At 36.8% G+C, this 21,243-nt stretch overlaps 1 protein-coding gene across 1 annotated transcript in view; it reads right to left on the bottom strand.

The window, feature by feature from the left end:
- The window catches only part of RSF1 (remodeling and spacing factor 1), a 411,197-nt gene that overhangs the window by 389,430 nt on the left and 524 nt on the right, over positions 1-21,243 (bottom strand). The gene's annotated exons all lie outside the window — the stretch shown is intronic.

Below are 21,243 nucleotides of genomic sequence, written 5' to 3'. Positions count from 1 at the left end.
TTTAAATTATGACCACAAGTCAGAAGGAATATGAGGAATCACATTTCCAGGAGCCCTGTTTTTAAAGCATGTATTGCCCTCAAAACAGTCTGCATTGCTGTTTAAAAGGAACATGAACTCAAAAATGCTATTCCCTAATTCAGATATGATATAGACAGAGTTTATCAAATTAAACAAATTTTCAATTGACTTGTTATTAAAATGTGTTTCATTCTCTTGTTATACCTTGTTAAAAGACCAAAAATGCACCACTGGGAGCTAGCTGAACACAGACGAGTCAATGACAAAAAAGCATATATGTGCAGCCATAGCTTCCAGTGGTGCATTGCTCCTTCTCACCCTACATAGGTATGCATTTCAACAAAGGATACCAAGAGAAAGCAAATTTCATGATAGAAGTAAAAAGGGGGGGGGGGGGGAACAGCCAAGCAAGATGGGTTTTGTTTCCTTACTTAGGCTGGCAAACAGAGAGACAGAGAATCAGCCCTTTGCTGCTAAGTCACTTTACAGAACTGTACTAGTGCTGTTTATAGGACTTTGGCACTCATTGCATTTAGATAGTTTCAGAGCTTATCTGTGAGGTATCCATGCAAACCATACCTCTTGTGCTTTTAAAAAAAACACACATTTTTGTATAAATTCTATGACAAATTGTAATCAGCAGGAGGGGGAATCAATATTTCTTAAACATTTTAAACTTATTTTATGGTTCCAACATTTGACAAACCAAAAGATAGATCTATACCCATATTCAATAAAAAAAAAAAACACACACACTGACATAATATATCAATTTATGCTGTAAATGGGTCAGTATAAAATATCTAAGCATAAAATACACAATGTAAAAGTTTCCCCATTTTGACAATTAATACATGAATGTGCCAAACTCACTAAGCATAGTATAACAAAAAATTATAAAAACCCATAGAACATAACATTTCAGCAAATGTTCTCTCATGCACTTGTATACCTGCATTTTGTTATTAACTAAAGGGACTGTAAAATCAAAAACATTTATGATTCACATAAAGCATGGAATTTTAAAACAACTTTCTAATTTATTTCTAATATCAATAACTAATTTGCTGGTAGCTAGCTGATGATTGGTAGCTAAATGTATATGCCTATTGCCATTGTATTCAGCTCCCAGCAGTGCACTACTGTTCCTGTGCCAACTCTTTAAAAGGATACTAAAAGAACAAAGCAAATTTGATAAGTATTTTGGAAAGTTGTTTAAAACTGCATGGCTTATTTGAATCATGAAGTTTAATTTTGGCTTTACTGTTCCTTTAAAAGAAACAAGTACCATAAGCCCTGACAACAACATACAAAAGTTAGTCTTCTGGTTGCTGCCTGGTGGTCATTTTTTCTATGATCATCTGAGGTCTATAAGGACTTGAAGGACCTCACGCCTTTAAATCATTGGTCTTATGACATTTCTATAGTGGAGTGATAAAGGGTAGCCTGTCCCGCTAGAACATACAAGTGGGGCCATCCCATCATACAAAACAGGATTTAAACTGCAGCAGGAGATTGCTATTTTTAAAGGTGACCACCTGCATTTTACAGGTACCACTTATGAAAGAGAAAGCTGTGCTCATTCAAAAGCCACCTTATTTCCCATGTAAGGGGTCTGGACTATGTAAACCCCCACCACCTACACCATCACCAAAGAGGAAGCGTCTTTGCTTCTTGGCACATCCTCAATCTGCAGGACGCCATCATGTGCTTGCGTGGTCAAATCTTGCAATGTACTTTTATTTTGTCCCATTTTCGTGTAATTTAGCTCTAACAATTGAGGGTTTTCCATTTCTTAGAACTTCAAATAGGCTCGCTGCTGACTCTTCAAAGCTAACCCTGCTACATATATTTCCCTAATTGGCTTTAACTGATAGCAACTGCAAAACAATGCCCTCTATAGTAACATAATCGTGGCTAGCCATGTTGTATGCAGACTAAAGCCCAGATCGGCTACTCCAAATAAAGCAAGTGGTGGGTGGAGTTTGGCTATAGAAAAACAATCGCAGTAAAAAGGATGTTAATTTGTTTTTAAATTATTAGGACTTTGTATATGCTATTTTATAGCAACACCACAAAAATGTCTTGTAATTATAAGGTGTTTACTGTCCCTTTAACAGTAATCAGAGCCTAGAGCATGAAAGCCTCTATAACTGGTTCCTGGACAGGGGACCCCTCAACCGTCATGAAGAAAGGCCCCCAAAATGACACATTGCTGCGCCTTCTTGTTTAGACCAAACACAATTACAATGGGTTGCTGCTTGCAGCCAAGTTAATGAGCAATGTGGTGTAGCTCTGAGAGCACCAGCGCAGTAGCCTTTCTGCTCCATCTCTATGCCTGTTCTAGCAGGGTACTTGGATTCCTCTAGAAAACCATAGCAGCCACTAAAAAGTAGTGAGATCTGCTTGATTACAGAAAGTTCAGTTCCCCCTTTTTACACTGGATTTCTCCCTGCATCTTCTGCAATAATGCAAATCACCTCTTTACTTAGCGGCAGATGCAGTTCATCAGTATCTGGAGAAATCACAGCCAGGCTGGTCAAATACAGTCGCCCTACTTTCTAAACTATCAGAGAGAAGAAAAAGTGTTGTTTCCTTTCTCTGATAATTTTTTGATGGACATTATAAAGCCTTTGTACACAACTGTTAACGAGTTAAATAGAATTGAATAGCCAACAAGTGCATAAATAGAATTGCATAGCCAACAAGTGCATAATAAAAAAGTAGATGTTTATATGACAGATTTAAAAATGTACTTCAATTTGCTGGACCCTCTATCATCTGACAGCCATAAGCCAAACACAGACACATACATGGTGAACTCTTGCACATGCTCAGTAGTAGCTGGTGCCTCTGAAAGTGTGCATATTAGATTGCATGCGCTATCTGAATCATGAAAGTTAGAGTAACTTAATAAAATAATTTAATGAATGTTCTTTTCTAATGCACATAGTTTTAGGTTTCTGAACATTTGGGTTTCTTATTGTTCTGCTGGATCACATCTTGAACCAGTAGCTATGTTCGCCTCAGATTATGTACAAGGTTAACCCACCCTGCAACAGTTACCAGTTTGTCACAAAAAGGGTTCACCAACTCTTTCCACCTAAACAAGTTTATCACAGTCTCACCAATCCTATAAGAGTATAAGAGTAGTGGTTAAGTATGTAAACTAAAGTATTGTATTTTTATTTTTGAATAAAAGTGGGTTTAAATCTCAGTAATGGATTGTGGCTTATAATTTATTGTAAAAAGTGTATATTTTAATAAAATCTTGTAGAAACACGCTCATAACGCTTTCAAAATAGAATTTATGCTTACCTGATAAATTACTTTCTCCAACGGTGTGTCCGGTCCACGGCGTAATCCATAACTTGTGGGAATATTCTCTTCCCCAACAGGAAATGGCAAAGAGCACAGCAAAAGCTGTCCATATAGTCCCTCCTAGGCTCCGTCCACCCCAGTCATTCGACCAACGGACAGGAGAAAAAAAAAAGGAGAAACTATAGGGTGCTGTGGTGACTGTAGTTAAAGAAAGAAATTTATCAAACCTGATTAAAAAACCAGGGCGGGCCGTGGACCAGACACACCGTTGGAGAAAGTAATTTATCAGGTAAGCATAAATTCTGTTTTCTCCAACATTGGTGTGTCCGGTCCACGGCGTCATCCATAACTTGTGGGAACCAATACCAAAGCTTTAGGACACGGATGAAGGGAGGGAGCAAATCAGGTTACCTAAACGGAAGGCACCACGGCTTGCAAAACCTTTCTCCCAAAAATAGCCTCCGAAGAAGCAAAAGTATCAAATTTGTAGAATTTGGCAAAAGTGTGCAGGGAAGACCAAGTCGCTGCCTTACATATCTGATCAACAGAAGCCTCGTTCTTGAAGGCCCATGTGGAAGCCACAGCCCTAGTAGAGTGAGCTGTGATGCGTTCGGGAGGCTGCCGTCCGGCAGTCTCATAAGCCAATCGGATGATGATTTTCAGCCAAAAGGAAAGAGAGGTAGTAGTAGCTTTTTGACCTCTCCTTTTGCCAGAATAAACGACAAACAGAGAAGACGTTTGTCTGAAATCCTTTGTTGCTTCTAAATAGAACTTCAAAGCACGAACTACATCTAAATTGTGTAACAAACGTTCCTTCTTTGAAACTGGATTCGGACACAAAGAAGGCACAACTATTTCCTGGTTAATATTCTTGTTAGAAACAACCTTTGGAAGGAAACCAGGTTTAGTACGCAAAACAACCTTATCTGAATGGAACACCAGATAGGGCGGATTACACTGCAGAGCAGATAACTCAGAAACTCTTCTAGCAGAAGAAATAGCAACCAAAAACAGAACTTTCCAAGATAACATCTTGATATCTATGGAATGTAGAGGTTCAAACGGAACCCCTTGAAGAACTGAAAGAACTAAATTCAGACTCCAGGGAGGAGTCAAAGGTCTGTAAACAGGCTTGATCCTGACTAAAGCCTGAACAAAAGCTTGAACATCTGGCACAGCTGCCAGTCGTTTGTGTAACAAGAAAGATAAAGCAGAAATCTGTCCCTTTAGAGAACTCGCAGATAATGCCTTATCCAAACCTTCTTGGAGAAAGGAAAGGATCCTAGGAATTTTGATCTTACTCCATGCGAATCCCTTGGATTCACACCAACAAATATATCTTTTCCATATTTTATGGTAAATTTTTCTAGTTACAGGTTTTCTGGCTTGTACCAGAGTATCTATCACAGAATCCGAAAACCCACGCTTAGATAAAATCAAGCGTTCAATTTCCAAGCCGTCAGCTGGAGAGAAACTGGATTTGGATGTTCGAATGGACCCTGTACTAGAAGATCCTGTCTCAAAGGTAGCTTCCATGGTGGAGCCGATGACATATTCACCAGGTCTGCATACCAAGTCCTGCGTGGCCACGCAGGAGCTATCAAAATCACCGAGGCCCTCTGCTGTTTGATCCTGGCTACCAGCCTGGGAATGAGAGGAAACGGTGGAAACACATAAGCTAGGTTGAAGGCCCAAGGCGCTACTAATGCATCCACTAGAGTCGCCTTGGGATCCCTGGATCTGGACCCGTAGCAAGGAACCTTGAAGTTCTGACGAGACGCCATCAGGTCCATGTCTGGAATGCCCCATAATTGAGTCAACTGGGCAAATATCTCCGGGTGGAGTTCCCACTCCCTCGGATAGAATGTCTGACGACTCAGATAATCCGCCTCCCAGTTTTCCACTCCTGGGATGTGGATCGCAGATAGGTGGCAGGAGTGATCCTCCGCCCATTTTATGATTTTGGTCACTTCTCTCATCGCCAGGGAACTCCTTGTTCCCCCCTGATGGTTGATGTAAGCAACAGTCATGTTGTCTGATTGGAATCTTATGAATCTGGCCTTTGCTAGTTGAGGCCAAGCCCTGAGATTATTGAATATCGCTCTCAGTTCCAGAATGTTTATCGGGAGAAGAGACTCTTCCCGAGACCATAGACCCTGAGCTTTCAGGAAGTCCCAGACCGCACCCCAGCCCACTAGACTGGCGTCGGTCGTGACGATGATCCACTCTGGTCTGCGGAAGCTCATTCCCTGGGACAGGTGATCCTGGGTTAGCCACCAACAGAGTGAGTCTCTGGTCTTCTGATCTACTTGAATCACTGGAGACAAGTCTGTATAGTCCCCATTCCACTGTTTCAGCATGCACAGTTGTAATGGTCTTAGATGAATTCACGCAAAAGGAACTATGTCCATTGCTGCAACCATCAACCCTACTACTTCCATGCACTGAGCTATGGAAGGACGTGGAACAGAATGAAGAACTTGACAAGCGTTTAGAAGTTTTGACTTTCTGACATCTGTCAGGAAAATCTTCATTTCTAAAGAATCTATTATTGTCCCTAAGAAAGGAACTCTTGTCGACGGAGACAGGGAACTCTTTTCTATGTTCACCTTCCACCCGTGAGATCTGAGAAAGGCCAGGACGATGTCTGTGTGAGCCTTTGCCTTTGAAAGAGACGACGCTTGTATCAGAATATCGTCCAAATAAGGTGCCACTGCAATGCCCCTTGGTCTTAGAACCGCTAGAAGGGACCCGAGTACCTTTGTGAAAATCCTTGGAGCAGTAGCTAGCCCAAATGGGAGAGCCAGAAACTGGTAATGTTTGTCCAGAAAGGCGAACCTTAGGAAAGGATGATGATCTTTGTGGATAGGAATATGAAGATACACATCCTTTAAATCCACGGAAGGCATAAATTGACCCTCCTGGATTGTAGGTACAATTGTTCGAATGGTTTCCATTTTGAACGATGGAACTCTGAGAAATTTGTTTAGAATTTTTAAATCCAGAATTGGTCTGAAAGTTCCCTCTTTTTTGGGAACTACAAACAGATTTGAGTAAAACCCATGACCTTGTTCCGCAGTTAGAACTGGGTGTATCACTCCCATTTTTAACAGGTCTTCTACACAATGTAAGAATGCCTGTCTCTTTATTTGGTTTGAGGATAAGTGAGACATGTGGAACCTTCCCCTTGGGTGTAGTTCCTTGAATTCTAGAAGATAACCCTGAGAAACTATTTCTAGTGCCCAGGGATCCTGAACATCTCTTGCCCAAACCTGAGCAAAGAGAGTCTCTGCCCCCTACTAGATCCGGTCCCGGATCGGGGGCTACCCCTTCATGCTGTTTTGGTAGTAGCAGCAGGCTTCTTGGCCTGTTTACCCTTGTTCCAGCCTTGCATCGGTTTCCAAGCTGGTTTGGTTTGCGAAGCATTACCCTCTTGTCTCGAGGCTGCAGAGTTGGAGGCCGGTCCGTTCCTGAAATTGCGAAAGGAACGAAAATTAGACTTATTCTTGGCCTTGAAAGGCCTATCTTGTGGGAGGGCGTGGCCCTTTCCCCCAGTGATGTCTGAGAAAATCTCTTTCAATTCTGGCCCAAAGAGAGTTTTACCCTTGAAGGGGATATTAAGCAATTTTGTCTTGGAAGATACATCCGCTGACCAAGACTTTAGCCAGAGCGCTCTGCGCGCCACAATTGCAAACCCTGAATTTTTCGCCACTAATCTAGCTAACTGCAAAGCGGCATCTAAAATAAAGGAATTAGCTAACTTAAGTGCGTGAATTCTGTCCATAACCTCCTCATACGGAGTCTCTCTACTGAGCGACTTTTCTAGTTCCTCGAACCAGAACCACGCTGCTGTAGTGACAGGAATAATGCACAAAATAGGATGCAGGAGGTAACCTTGCTGTACAAAAATCTTTTTAAGCAAACCCTCCAATTTTTTATCCATAGGATCTTTAAAAGCACAATTATCCTCGATAGGAATAGTAGTGCGCTTAGCTAGTGTAGAAACTGCCCCCTCGACCTTAGGGACTTTCTGCCATAAGTCCTTTCTGGGGTCGACCATAGGAAATAATTTCTTAAATATAGGAGTGGGGGACAAAAGGTATGCCGGGCTTCTCCACATACTCTTCACCATCTCCGTGGAGATGCTGCCTGTGCAACGGCAAAGAGAATGACTGGGGTGGGCGGAGCCTAGGAGGGACTATATGGACAGCTTTTGCTGTGCTCTTTGCCATTTCCTGTTGGGGAAGAGAATATTCCCACAAGTTATGGATGACGCCGTGGACCGGACACACTAATGTTGGAGAAATAAGGTTTAAATTTTTCCAAAATTAATATTTAAAAAGTGTTAAAAACATTAAGTATAAGATATGTACAGTATTTGTATTTTGAACCACCATAGAATAGTGGTACAATCTAGGCTTTTAGTGGAAACTGGCAAAGACGAACAAGCGTTTGAATCCTACTTTTTAGCTATGAAAAGGTCATTTAACTTAGTTATTAATCTGTATAAACTTTGTGAGTGAATAAGTCTGTTGTAACCAATAAATGTTCTAATTTGCAATATTGAAATGGTAAATGAAGAAAATATTTTTTTCCATAACAACATTTGCAGATATAAACTGATCGTTTTTTAAAAAAATATACAGCTAGACAAGATTGATTAACCAATAAGGATCTAAGAAGGGGTATAAAAGGAACACATTCATGAATAAGAGACATCCTTGATAAAGCCTATATGGTGAAACGTGCGTCGGATGTGTACCAATCAGAACTGCAACAACTGGTATTGTTCCCGAGTGACTTGTCCTTTGTTTTAATAAATATATTTTAACATTCAAACGATTCCTGGTTTTGCCTGTGAGCCTAACAAGGAAGGCAACGATTGTGTTTATATACTTGGGAGCTAAGTAATAAGCTCAGAAGAATGCGCGTATGAATACTTAATCTACCAGCTGTATAACTACTATTGCATGCACCACAATTTCTCTTTTTAAAAGGTCTTAATAGAAGAATATTACCAGAAGGTGAAATCACTGCCGGGGGAATTGCTGGAGCGGCTGTCAGGATTAAAAGGTAAGTTTCTGAAGAAAACAAGTGAAATGTCAAGTTTGATGAATTAAAGTGCCCTTGTTTTTAATAGGATTATTAAAAACCAGGCACTAATTCATCAAAATTGACCTTCACTTTAAGATATCCTAGAGTTTTATCTCTAATTGACAGAGGACACTGTCTTGTCTCACTGTGTTGATATCTTGCCCATAAATACCACCATAGTAAGACTAAAATGCCCTATGTATCTTGGTCAGCCAGATGCAGGTAGTAAAAGTCAGTGGTCCTATAAGTTTCATGACACAAGGTCTCCTTCTCCTGGCTGTCTACAATCAGTATAATTTAGTTCAGCAGCAAAGTGCTCTACTGCCTTCACATAATCACATATGTTTTGCAGTTTTTGGTTTTATAATGACATTACAGATAAGTAAACAAACCTTGATCTATGAGACATAGGTGAAATGTTTTCAGAAACAAGTAATCGATGCAAAATATCTCCACTGAAAATTTGTGCGCACTTAAACAATGCAGAGAAATTATAGAAAATTCCAAAAAAAGGCACACTCAAGTCAAAATAAACTTATGATTCAGAAATAGAATGCAGTTTTAAGACACTTTCCAATATACTTATCAAATTTTGCATACTTTATGGGGAACAAGCTCTTACTTAGCATGTGCACAAGCTCACAGGGTATAAGTATACTATAGGGATGCACTGAAATGAAAATTCTGGACCAAAACCGAAAATGACTCCTTTTTTAAACAAAATTATTTTAAAATAGTTTTTTCTATAATTTTATTAATATAAGACTTTCTAAAGAATTTAAAGGGACATGAAACCCAATTTTTTCTTTCATGATTAAGATAGACAATACACTGTTAAACAACTTTCTAATTTACTTATATTACATAATTTGTTTCATTCTCTTAATATTTGTTGAAGGAGCAGCAATGCACTACTGGTTTCTAACTGAACACATGGGTGAGCCAATCACAATCGGTATATTTATGCAGCCACCAATCAACAGCTAGAACCTAGGTTTCTCTTCTGCTCCTGAGCTTGCCTAGATAAACCTTTTAGAAAAGGATAACAAGAAAAGGAAGCAAATTAAATAACAGAAGTTGGAAAGTTGCTTAAAATTGTATTCTCTATCGGAATCATGAAAGAAAAAATTTGGGTTTCATGTCCCTTTAATAAATCTGAAATGAAAAACTACAAGACAATAAAATAAATAACACACCAAAATTGGACACTAAATAACTTTAAAAAAATTATATAAATAAAAACCTGGTAAGCTGTTTGTTATACAGGACTGAAAGAATAATAATATATTGTTGATATTAATTTAATATCAATATACATTCTGCATTCAGTTCTATGTAACAGAATCAAATTTAACAGATTATTATTTTTTTGTTTTTTTACCAATTATCTAAATAAAGTATAGTCCTAGTAAACTATTATATGCAAAACAGCAAGTCAAGTAATGAACTCAAACAGCAGCTCTAGGCTAGCATCAAATTTTAAATATAAACAGAATAGTTGTCCACAGCACTATGGTTCTTTTTTGAGTGTTTATTGTAGTACAGACATGGAAAAAAGCTACGTTTCGGGTATAACAACTCTTATTCATGAACGTCGCTTTTTTCCATGTCTGTACTACAATATAGACTTAAAAAAAGAACCATAGTGCTGTGGACAACTATTCTGTTTATGTGATTTGGGAGAGTCCCTGTTTTATTTGTTTGCATATCAAATTTTAAATATGCTACACAATAATTTTACCAGAAATAACAGGCAAAAAAACAAACAAAACCGAAATAACCGAAAAAGCCATTTTCGTCCAAAATGTTTCTGCGGCCGAAATTTTGGTGCATCCCTAGTATACTAGTCTGTGAATGGCTGATGTCTGTCACACGATAGAGTGGATTATAAAATAGGAGAAAAAATAAATTTGACAGAAAAAATATCTACTGCTTATATGAAATTCAGAGTGTTATTGATTGTCTTTGTATTAAGTACATCTACTGTATTTAGTGGTTGTTTAAAAGAAAAAACACGAAGTATTGTGGACAAAGAACATGACATTTAGGTCGGCATCAAGGTATTATATTGTCTGGGCTATTTAACCACTTAGCAATTCATAGGGCAGCTTTTCATTTGATAAAGACATTACAGACTTAACCAATCTTAATCCATTACATACAGGTAGAGTGTGTCCAAGAAAACTATATGTGCAAATTATTTCCATGAGAGATTTGTCAGAGCTTAAACCATATACAAAATATGTAAATACTTAGTATAACTATTCTAAATTAAACTTTACCTATTTCATCTTAAAAAAATTGTATTGACATAAAATACACCTGTCTCTCACTAGTCTAAAACTACATTTTTAGGGGTTTGGTAAAAGGATCAATAAACCCAGGTGCCAGGGAGCAGCTGGCGCCTTAAGAGCTGGCCCATTTTTGGTTCAGAACCTGGGTTATGCATGCTTATTGGTTGCTAAATGTAGCCACCAATAAAGCAAGTGTTATCCAGGGTGCTGAACCTAAAATGCGCTGGGCTCCTAAGCTTTAAATCCCTGCTTTTTTAAATAAAGCAAGAAAACGAAGAAAAATTGATAGGAGTAAATTAGAAAGTTGCTTAGAATTGCATTCTCTATCTGAATCAAGAAAAAAAAAAAAAATAGTGTTTAGTATCCCTTTAAAAGTAGACACGGATGCTCTGGTTTAGTGTCCCCAAGAAACCTACGAGTGTCCCCTCTTTCCCTGCTCGCTGCCACCATTTGCACCTAAAATTTAGCTTGGTGTAGATGGATCCTTTATATGCGTTGACGCTGTAAAATAGAAATCTAACTTTTATTAGGTTATTTTATAATGTATGAATGTGATGTATATATAAATAAAATACATACACACGTTTGTATATGCATACTACACAGTGTAATCCACATAACATTTTGCCAGTGGGGTGGCATTATGAAGTAGCCAGGTGGGTGCAGTATAATATTTTCTAATATTATATAATTGTCCGCTATCCAAACAACAAATGAATTACATAATGTAAGAAATGCATTTTAATGAGAGTTTGTGCAACATTTTTAAAATGAGATCATTTTTAGCTGGGTGATCAGTAAAAGGTCCTAGGGAGAACACTGCTACATTTCAATATACTGAAATTTAAATAAAGAAAAAAAGATTAAAAAAAATAAAAAAAATACATCATCATTACTGTATACATGAGCACTGTTCTCCAAAGTGACTTTTGCTGGCCAGGTGGCATTATGAAGCAGCCGTGTGGGGGCAGTGTAAAACTTTGCAATAATTTTGTGTTATTTATAAATGTTACTTTAATTGCTTTAAAGTGAAGGTCAATTTTAACTAAATGCACAGCAACTATGTTAACCTTATAATCTATGTATTATAGTTATTTTTTTAAAAAGTCCATTATTTATAATAAAATTTGATATATATAATACCGCCGTTTCTTATGTTTACTCCTCCCCCGCTCCACTTCCTTCTTTGGCACTAGTGACGTAGCGAGCGTTTCAACAAGCCCGCTGCATCACTTCCAAGCTCGTGCGCAACACCATTTTCAAAATGCGCATGCTTAGTTTAGCCGCATTCGCGCATGCGTAGCAATTTGAAGGACGTAGCAGTGTTACATTGCATTCACACGAAAGTAAACAATAATTCGTTATTAAATACACATAAGCTAATAATCAATGTAAAAACATATACATATTTTGCTGCATCTGGTGACATGATATTTACCTCGTTTCGATGAGTACAACAGGCAATGTTATTTTATTATGCAATCATACAGCGGAATACGCATGCGCATATCATGCACGAGCATGAAGTCGGTGACGAGAGCCGCAATTACACGCATGCGCAATAGTTAAAGATGACGTGGGTAAAAAGGGGCAGGACGCCCCGGGGAAGAAAATGAATTGGCTATAATATTTAGAAAAACTGTCAATCAAATGTGGGAAGATATCGGGCGGACAATTGCGGTAAAACAGAGGGTAATTTTAAATTAAAAATTAAAATGACACAAATATTTTTAACGTTTTTGATGAATGAACATCATGCTAATTTTACATGTACTTGATAAAAGTGTAAACGAGTGAGCCGGACTTGACCTTCACTTTAAGAGCCAGGGAGCCGATGGCTGCTAACTTTTTGGGTTATGAGATAGATACATACAAATACCACTGCCTGGTTCCAAATTTTTAAACATTTGTCAACCCTGACTTAAAAAGACAACTAAATAAATACAATTGAATAATTGACAAATACACAGTAAAGAGACAACAGAAAAACATTTATTTTGAATTTGAAATGAACATAATATTTTCTGGACAATTTCAAAGTGACAGACAGAAACGCCTCTTCAATCAGGGGTGCATCATGGTACAGGTCTTTGCACCTAGACCTCATAATAATAATAGTCCAATTTAAAGCAGCAGTACTCTTCCATTTACTTGGGGTTCATTTCCATTTAAGGGTAATTAGTGGGTGGTGCCTTGAGAATATTTAAATAGGGACTGTACATTATGGTGTTTAGAGACAACTAAAATCTTGTGATCGAAAGGTTTTCGGTACAAAGTGGATGTATTTATAATAAAACCTTGCAAGTAAATGGAAGAGTGCTGCAGCGCTTTTTGTCAAAGTAAATCCAATTTTCCATCTCTATTCCCATCTCTATTATGTGACAGCCATCAGCCAATCACAAAATGCATAAACGTGTATACTGTGCAACTATAGTAGTTGGAGCCTCAGAAAGATTGCATATATGAATATTGCACCTTTTGATAATGTAAGTATATCGGAAATTTGTTTTTTAAAATTGCATTATCTAAATTAATTTGTGCAACAAACATTGAAACAAAGTATTAGCTATTTTTTTCCAATGTTTGTTGTAGTCGGGCTTACATTTTAATCAGGTGGTCAGTGAAATCAGCCGGGTTGTGTGCCTGTTAGATTGGCCAAAGGACTTGAGCTTTCTTTATATTTTACAACTCCTGGATGAGGTATGAAGTGGGAAAGACCTAGAGCAGTGGTCTCAAAGTACAGGCCCCAGGGCCAAATGTGGCCCCCCAAGATAGTTTCATCTGGCCCTCCCTTGTTTAATAGGTAAAACATTACTTTGAGCTGTCAGTTTATTTTAGGGTTCTAAGAGGTGTAACTAGTTAAAATTATATATAGGCACTCACAAGACAACTATAAAGACAAAGCATCCAGTGTAGACTCCTAACCACACACTGCGTTGGGTAAATGTCACTTTTTACGTTGCTATACAGTTCCAAGATGATCACTTCACTTGGTACTCTTAAGATAAATATACAACTGTGTATGTCTATTGTGGACTACAACTCACTACTACTAGGATAAATGTCAGCTCCATTTCCTAGTATATCCAGTTTCGGAGCACTTACTCAGTTCAAGCAGCCCCCATGGGAGAAGAACACTTGGCCAGTGACCCCCAGATACTTTAAGTTTGATACCCCTGACCTAGAGACTTGCATCTCTATATTAAAAGGGAAATGAAACCCAAAATGGTTATTCCATGATTCAGATAGAGCATTCGTTTTCAAACCTGTCCTCAGATCTCCCTAACAGGTCACATTTTGAGGATATCTGAACTGGAGCACAGGTGAAATAATCAGCTTATTAGTAAACATGGTTATTTTACTTGCTCTCATCCAAGGTAATCCTGAAAACCTGGCCTGTTGGGGAGGCTTGAAAACAAGTGAGATAGAGGATGCAATTTTAAGCAAGAGCAACTTTCTAACTTTGTCTTCTCTCTTTATCTTTATTTGAAAAAGCAGGAATTTAAACTTAGCTCTATCTGAATCATGAAAGAAAATTTGTGTTTCATAGCTTTTTTTTTTTTTTTTAATTGATGGTTAGTTTGGTTTGATTGTATCTTTTTTCTCTCAAAACCAGTATTTACTGGCTAGTTAACATACTACTGGGTAAAGGACAAACGTTGAGTTCCACAGCACCACTGTATACAAACTTATTTTATTAAGACATAGTAAAAAAAACATACAACGTTTATGCCCCAGTGGCCTTAAAGGGACTTGTTAAACACTGAGATGGTAATGTAAAATGATAAATCGTATATGGAAAAAAAACTCTGCAATTTACTTTAATTATTTATTTTGTCCTCTTTTCTTGTAATTCCATTCGGAAATTGTGAGCATTTCAGTTCCTGTTAGAAATGGAAGTGCAGAAGACTTATATTCCGCACAGCCATTGGCTGCACACTGTAGTGACCTATTTATAACTGTACCTGATTGGCAATAGCAGAGAAGGTAACCTAAGTTACAATATGGCAGCTCCCATTGTTTTATAGACGTTAAAACTAGACCTGCAACAACTAATCGGCAGGCATAATTGATAATAATCGATTATGAAAATAGTTGTCAACGAATCTCATAATCGATTAGTTGGTTTGCAATTAGTTGATCAGTGCAAAGCACCAGCTGTTTCACTCCGATGAGCTCCTGCACATGGTATTGTGTTTTATGGTTATGCCCTTAGCCTAAAGGAAGTCTACATACATTTACTTTTCACTTTTTCAGGACATTATAAGTTTATTTTTAAGTTTAGAACTACTCCTGTCTTATGTGCAACCCATAAATAAAATAGGAGTCATATTTTGTATTGTTTATATTAAATCAGGTGATTTAGGAATTTACTTTGCATGATATAGTGCTGAGCTTGTTATTTACACCTAGCCCTAGATTGATGGCGTTTGTTATATAAATTTATGTTACTATTACCTGTTTGCACAATTTTTAGCAGATTGCTTGCTATTGCTAATTATATGTACTCTATAGATAAATGTGTAAGGCTTTGTACTGTTACTGATATATAGTCTTTAGCCCTTTTGCCTTTTTTTGTTGTTTTGTTAATATGTTTAATTAATTGGAATATGTACCAAATTTAACCTCTATAAATATATATATATCTTATTTTAAGAGCAGACTAGATATTTATACCCGTAACCTTATAGCTGGTTGTTTACCATTGCATATAGATATTCAAGATATTTTTATGTCAGAAGACCAGGCTTATTGTGTTAAGAGGCCCCTTGCATTGGTGCAGAGCTAACAAAGATAAATAGCCCACCTTGGTGAAATTGGCAAAACCTTACTTATGCATCTCAGGCACCTCAACACCATCTGAGTGCCTTTTCTCTGCTGCAGGCAAAATAGCTTGCAAAAAAGAGCCAGCCTCAGCCAGGAGCATGTGGACATGTTGACATTTTTGCATTTAAATGCAAAGTTTCTGAAAGAGTGAATAACAGAATGTTATAAACAGTGGTAGTCTACCTCTTACTAGTTCTACCTCTTTTCAAACAGTTTGTGGTTTTGCTTTGCTTAATTATAAAAATGTGTTCTGCTGCTTAAAAAAATTGGACCAACAGTTGTTTTAATCTAAAGTTTTAGTCTGAACTTTATATTTATAACACTCAGTATATGTATTTTATTTTAAATATAGGAAAAAAGTATTTATTTTTTATCTGATTAATCGATTATGGAAATAATTGTTAGTTGCAGCCCTAGTTAAAAACTTAACATTTATTTTGTCATTATTTAAACCGCTAATGAAACTTTACAAAATACATCTACGTGTTATTCTCAGACTAATCTTTTCTTTGAATGCATCATTCTATCTAGCAATTATTTAGTGTTTAATGTCCCGTTAATCGTGGAAATAAAGAGGCAGTCTGCAGAGGCTTGGATACAAGGTAATAAGAGGTAAAATGTGTATTATTATGGTGCTTTAATGTAACTGCCTAATTTTACATTTTATTTTACTTCAAAATGACCTGCAGAAAATGTCACACAAAAAAAATCTCATTGCGGAAAGTGAATACAACTTCTGCCTCTTGGGGAAAAAAAAGTTTGAAGAACCCTGCTTTAAAGGGACAGTCAAGTCCAAAAAAACACGCTCACTATTCAAATAGGGCATGTAATTTTAAATTAATACTTTAACCCCTTAGTGATCAGACCATTTTTAACTTTTCTTACAGTTAAGAATCAGGGCTATTTTTACATTTCTACGATGTTTGTGTTTAGCGGCAATTTTCCTTACTAATTTATTGTACTCACACATATTATATACTGTTTTTCGCCATTAAACTTTCATGATTCAAATAGGGCATGTAATTTTAAACAACTTTTCAATTTATTTTTATCACCAATTTTGCTTTGTGCTCTAGGTATTCTTTGTTGAAAGCTAAACCTAGGAGGTTCATATGCTAATTTCTTAGACCTTGAAGGCTGCCTCTAATCTGAATGCATTTTGACCACTAGAGGGCATTAGTTCATGTGTTTCATATAGATAACATTGAGCACACGCACGTGAATTTACCGAGGAGTAGGGCTGCAACAACTAATCGGTAAGTTCGATTATAAAAATAGTTGTCAACTAATCTCATTATCAATTAGGTGGTCAGCGATTAGTTGGTCAGATGCACAGCACCAGCTGCTTTAATCTGATCTACTACAACTAAGATTGTGCAAAAAAAATACAGAGGAGTGAGCATTGATTGGCTAAAATGCAAGTCTGTCAAAAGAACTGAAATAAGGAGGCAGTGTGCAGAGGCTTAGATACAAGGTAATCAGAGGTAAAACATGCATTATTAACTGTGTTGGTTATGTAAAACTGGAGAATGGGTAATAAAGAGATTATCTATCTTTTTAAACCCTTTAAGGTAATGCGTTTAATTTAATTGAACTCACTAATTTGGAAATCAGGTGAAGTTTACAATATTTGGTTGTCAAATTAGTTTTCCGTAACTCCTGATGTTCACACAAAAATAGCTTATTTTTTTGCAATTATGGGACCAAATTCTCTTCCCCAACTGGTTATCCAGATCACAGCTCATACATTTCATTTTAACACAAACATAAATCCAAATTGCATTGCGATCTTACTCCCTTTGAAAGTTTATGTACTCAGCCAACACCACCAAGACATACTGTTTCCATTCGGTTTAAAATACACCTAATCCCAGATGAGCCGACACTACCTTCATATGTATGGGCCTGGTATGCAGAAATAGGCACGGAACCTGAACTTAAACTATGGAACAGGTCTTTTCAAACAGCGACCAAAGCTTCATCATCCGCTACCATACAGGAAGTTCATTTCAAATTCTTGAGTCACTGGTACCTAACCCCCCCCCAGGCTACATAAAATCATCCCACACATTGGCGATAAATGTTGGAGGGGCTGCGGTCAAAGAGGCTCTATGCACCACATTTGGTGGTCATGCCCTTTCCTTACAGATTTCTGGAAAGAAGAATTTAACTCCATGACCACAGTTCCCAACACTACAATAATACAGAATATTCACACACTCCTATTTTTGGAAATACCTAAACTGCAAAACTACATCAATTCTCATAATGAGCTCCTCACTACCCAAGTGGATAAAGTATTCTATTATACTCACTTTTCCCCACCTCACTTGATTCACATCTCCCCTTTCCGCTATATTACTTAAAAAAAAAAAAAAAAAAAGAAGTTAAACTGATAGTGTTATAACTCATCAATACAATTTACTATAACAACAAAATACCAACAGGGGTTGTCCTTTTTCCATAATGTACGATAGTGTGCGTATTTACCTTTGAATTGAAAAGTTAAAGGACCAGTCAACACTGTAGATTTGCATAATCAACAAATGCACAATAAGAAGACAATGCAATAGCACTTAGTCTGAACTTCAAATGAGTAGTAGATTTTTGTTAAATAAATTTCAGTTATGTCTATTTCCACTCCCCCTGTATCATGTGACAGCCATCAGCCAATCACAAATGCATATACGTATATGCTTTGAATTCTTGCACATGCTCAGTAAGAGTTGGTGACTCAAAAAGTATAAATATAAAAAGACTGTGCACATTTTGTTAATGGAAGTAAATTGGAAAGTTGTTTAAAATTGCTGCTCTATCTGAATCATTAAGTTTAATTTTGACTTGATTGTCCCTTTAATACTAACTCAATGAAACACGGTCTAATAAAGTAATTTGTTCCCTATATAAAACTTGTATCATACAGCTAAATATCTTGGATGTATATTTTTTACTTTTTATTATTTCTGTAATACTGAATATATTAAACTTTATTTGAAAAGAAAAAATATATATATATTTTTATAATCATAGAAGAGATAAGATTTGATACACATTTTATTTAATGTTCTTTTAAATGGATTGGACAGAACATGACATTTTAAACAACTTTCCACTTTACTTCTACTATCAATTTTTTGTTTAGATTTCTTGGTATCATTCATTAAAGGGTAATCCTGGGTGAGCTCAGGAGCATGCACGTGTCTTTAGTCATCTGGCAGCGGTGCTTGCAACGTTTATTGCAAAGTTGTAAACACTGCTACCATTGAATGTTACACACTTGTGCACACTCCTATCAGGCTTACAGAAATAGTCTAATCAAAATTATCATGATTCAGATAGAACAACAATTTTAAGCAACTTTCTAATTTTCTCCTATATTTTTCTTTGCTCTCTTCGTATCTTTATTTGAAAAAGCACGACTGTAAGCATAGGAGCCGGCCCATTTTTGGTTCAGCACCTGGGTAGCGCTTTCTAAAATGGTGTCTAAATGTAGCCACCAATCAGCAAGCGCTGCCCAGGTGCAACACCAAAAATGGTCCGGCTCCTATCTCAATTAACGATACCAAGAGAGCAAAGAAAAATTAATATGAGTAAATTAAAGTTGCTTAAAATGGCATAAAACACTTATGAAAATAATTATTTTCTTTTAAAATTCAGATAGAGCATAGCCATCTGGCAGCAGCGCTTGCAACATTGTTTACTGAAGCGATATACAATGTTGCAAACTCTGCTGCCATGGAGCGCAATAGACACATGCATACTTCAACAAATTATAGAAAGAAAATCAAATTTGATAAAAGTACATCATGAAAGTTTAATTTTGACTTTACGTTCCCTTTAATTCTTCAACAAAGGATACCAAAGCAAATTTAATAGAGGTAAATTGGAAAGTTGTTAAAAATTGCATGTTCTATCTGAATAATAAACATTTCATTTTGACTTTACAATCCCTTTAACATAAAATTCTCTAAATGTCCCTTTAAACCTAGAGCTGTCAAATTATTAAGTAGGAGACAACAGAAATAATGAGCAAGACACAAATGTATTTATATAGGTGTTTGCAGAAACGTAAATCATCTCAGCTAGCCACAAATAAGATTCTAGGACTCATCTCACTTGTTCTCAGGATTTACCAAGGCCTACAGTAAACAGTGCCAGTTACTGTCTTGAGTGGGCAATACAAATTTATACACTGGTCAAATTATACACTAACAAAAGGATAAACAATGCATCTGCTTGATTCACACTTTAACATTTAGTATTTTTTCAGCACCCCCCCAAAATAAAAATATATAATCACTGCGGCTCACTAGAGAATTTTAATTTGCACAGGATACATTACGTCCCCTATTTTCAGTGCTTCGCAATATATACGTAAAGGCTGGGGAAGTAATGCTATACATATATATATCCCTCACCAACAGATCTGATTTTCTTCCAGATCAAGCAACCTGAGCACAGACTTTTCCCAAAGCAGCAGGCAGTGTTCTACGCCCACAAGTTGCAAAGCAGTTGGGATGAGGCTGAACTGAACAACAATGCCTCATTACTCCTTAGCAAAGATCAGATACTCAGGGATCTTATATTTGGAAATATTATATTGATACAAAATTTGTTTACTAAAGATATTAGATTTAACATGCACACCATTGCCTAAAATCTTGGTTTAAGCAAATGTCTGGTTTGCTCATCCTGTGCCCTGCTAACTCATCCATTAATGCATTTTATAATTGTGGGAACAAGCAAACAGATGGATAAAGATATATAACCTGTAATTTTCAGATAAAGTACCAGAGAACCCTTTAAATTATAGTCTTTGTACAGAGTAACACAAAATTAGGGCTGATAAAAATCAATACATTTGCAACTGTTAATAGTTACATATTATCAATTAAAATGTTTAAGCCACTCATTTAATATTGCCTAAAACTTAAAGGGACACTGTACCCAAAAATTTTCTTTCATGATTCAGATTGAACATGAAATTTTAAGCAACTTTCTAATTTACTCCTATTATCAAATTTTCGTCTTTCTCTTGGTATCTTTATTTGAAATGCAAGAATGTAAGTTTAGATGCCGGCCCATTGTTTGTGAACAACCTGGGTTGTCCTTGCTGATTGGTGGATAAATTCATCCACCAATAAAAAAGTGCTGTCCAGAGTTCTGAAACCAAAAAAAAAAAGCATAGATGCCTTCTTTTTCAAATAATGATAGCAAGAGAACGAAGAAAAATTAATAGGAGTAAATTAGAAAGTTGCTTAAAATTGCATGCTCTTTCTGAATTAGAAAAAAAATGTGGGTCCCTTTAAGTTTTATTTTCAGCCCTGTATTAGAGGATCACCTTAGGCATTCATGCACATAAATAACATCAAGATTACACAAATGTAAAAAGTGTGCAAAGATGATCTAAACTATAAAAGGATGGGAGACTCTGTGCTAAATTGTGTACAAGCACAACATCAGCATATGAATCCACATGCATGACAGATAAATGATATATCCGTCAGGGAAAGTCCAACAACTGTAGTGGTAAAGCAGCACTGTGGTTGAAGTGAAGAGTGGGAGTCACAAAGCAAGATAAACGATTATCAAACCCCCAGGTCAAAGATTAACACTTTAGATGCTTGAGAGGGAGGACCACATTGCTTAGGGGTAAAGGCCAGGATCTGTTAACCTCTTCATGGCC

The sequence above is a fragment of the Bombina bombina genome, chromosome 3 (assembly GCF_027579735.1).
Source record: "Bombina bombina isolate aBomBom1 chromosome 3, aBomBom1.pri, whole genome shotgun sequence".
NCBI lineage: Eukaryota > Metazoa > Chordata > Amphibia > Anura > Bombinatoridae > Bombina > Bombina bombina.
Note: the sequence above shows the minus strand (reverse complement) of the source record. Positions and strands in the feature narration are given on the sequence as shown.